General features: G+C 40.3%; 1 protein-coding gene across 1 annotated transcript in view; it reads left to right on the forward strand.

Annotated features, from left to right (window-relative positions):
- ZNF248 (zinc finger protein 248) overlaps positions 1–2,402 on the forward strand; it is a 19,388-nt gene that overhangs the window by 9,927 nt on the left and 7,059 nt on the right. The gene's annotated exons all lie outside the window — the stretch shown is intronic.

Here is a 2,402-nt window from a genome sequence, read left to right on the forward strand (position 1 = left end):
CTCACTGCAGCTACTGGCTGCTCATGCTGGCTGCTGGCTACACACGGCAGCCCATGGCAACCCACTGCCACAGGGGCTGCAGCCTACGCCGACACCGGCGACTCACAGCAGCCCAGCTCCAGGTTGAGCTGTTGTTCAGCATTTTAGCTGAGGGCAGTGTCACTGGCCCTCATAGGTGGGATCCAAACCAGGGCCCTCTGGCATCCCAAGCCAGTTCTTAACCATCGCGCCACTCGGCCGGCCCTATAGCTGTCTTTTAAAGAATTTGTCTATTTCATCTAAATTTTCAATTTTTCAGGAATAGAATTATTTGTAATATTCTCATTTTTTAAATGTCCCTTAGGATCAATAGTGTCTTTCATTTCTGAGCTTCCAGTTTGTTTCTTTTCTCATTTTTCTTGGTGAGATTGTCTGGAGGTTTCTTAATTTTATTGATCTTTTCAAAGAAGTAGCTTTTGGTTTCATGGATTTCTTTTTTTTTCTCTATTTTTTCATTTCATTGACTTATTCTAATTTTTATTGTATTCTTTATTTTTGCTTGCTTTAGGCTTAATTTGCCTTTTTTCTCTTGTTTACTAAAATGGAAGCTTGGTTTACTGATTTTAAATCTTTTTTTTAAAGATTTTTTGGGGGAATTGGGGAAGGGGAACAAGTTGTTGTCCTTCAGTCTTGGTTGTGGAGGGCGCAGCTAGCTCAGCTCCAATTCCAGTCACCATCTGGCCGCCCTTCGGCAGTTCAAGGCTGCTCAGCTCAAGGTGCTGTGTTCAATCTTAGTTGCAGGTGGGCGTAGCCCACCATCCCATGCAGGAGTCTATCTAGCAACTTTTTTGTTAGGAGCACATTCTCTCACCAGCTGAGCCATCCTGTCACCTGTTGGCAGCTCAGCAGCAGCTCAGCTCGGGCACAGCTCACTGGCTCATGTGGGAATTGAACTGGCGACCCTGTTGCTCAGAGCTTGCGCTCTTAACCAACTGAGCCACTTGGCCGGCCCTAAATCTTTTTTTTAGTATGTGCATTTTACATAAATTTCCCTTAAGCACTCATTTCACTGCATTACACAAATTTTGACAAGTGACGTTTTCATTTAAAATATATTAAACTTTCTTTTGAGACTTCTTCTTTGACCTATTGGTTATTTATAAGTGTGTTGCTCTATTTTCAAGCTCTTGGGAGATTTTCCAGTTATCTCTTGTTAATTGATTTCTATTTAATTCCATTGTGGTCTGAGAACATATTTTGTATGATTGGTTATTGTTTTAAATTCATTAAGGTGTGTTTTGTGGCCTAGACTATGGTCCATCTTGGTGAATGTTCCATGTGAGCTGGAATGAATAATAGAATGTGTATTTTATTGTTTTGGATGGAGTCAGTTAGATCATGTTAATTGATAGTGCTGTTCAGGTCATCTGTATACTCATTGATTTTCTGCCTGCTTGATCTCTCAATACTGAAAGACAAGTGAAGTCTCCAACTGTGATTATAGATTTGTCTGTTTCTCCTTTCAGTTCTATCAGTTTTTGCTGTACGTATTTAGATACTCTTGTTAGATGTATACACGTACATATTTCAGATTGTGTCTTCTTTCTCTAGTATGATTTTGAACCTATGTAATGAGTTCTTAATTTCAGATGTTGTATTTTTCAGCTCTAGAATGCCTATTTTATGTATGTATGTATACACACATATATGCACATGTATGTATACATACATATGTGCACATGTATGTATACACATGTATCAGAGGTCCCCAGAACCATCCCCAGGTTCAGTGATTCACTGGGATGACTCAGCATGTAGTTGTACTTATGGTTATGACTTATTAAAGTGAAAGGAAACAAAGCAAAATCAGCAGAGGGAAAAGGCAATGGGGCATAGACTAGAGGAATCCAGGCACAAGCTTCTAAGAGTCTTCTCCCAGGATACACTTAAGTCCTCTAGCAATGATCTGTGATGATAACTGAAATGTCTGCCAGGAAAGCTCAACAGATACTCAGTGCTCAGAGCTTTTATCAGGGGCTGGTCACATATGTACTCTTTGCTTAGCACATAAAATTTCAAACTCCAGAAGGAATGCATATGTGCAGCATAAACCATGCTATTAAACAAACAGTTTAGGGTAAGTGAACCATTCTTATCAGGGAATGGTGAGAACCCTCCTGAAATCCAAGATCCCAGGTGCCAGCCAAGGGACACCCTTGTGGCAGACCTTTCAAAGGCTAGCAGTCTCACACTTGCTCTATTATTTCTTTTTCCCACGACATACGTACCATATATATCTGTTGACCTTCTCCCATCTTTTCATTTATTTTGTTCATATTTTAAATTTTTTTTAAGATTTTTATTGGGGAATTGGGGGATGGGAACAGCACTGGGGATTTGGGGGAAGGGGAACAGACAAGTTG

The sequence above is a fragment of the Hipposideros armiger genome, unplaced genomic scaffold, assembly GCF_001890085.2.
Source record: "Hipposideros armiger isolate ML-2016 unplaced genomic scaffold, ASM189008v1 scaffold_476, whole genome shotgun sequence".
Taxonomy (NCBI): Eukaryota; Metazoa; Chordata; class Mammalia; order Chiroptera; family Hipposideridae; genus Hipposideros; species Hipposideros armiger.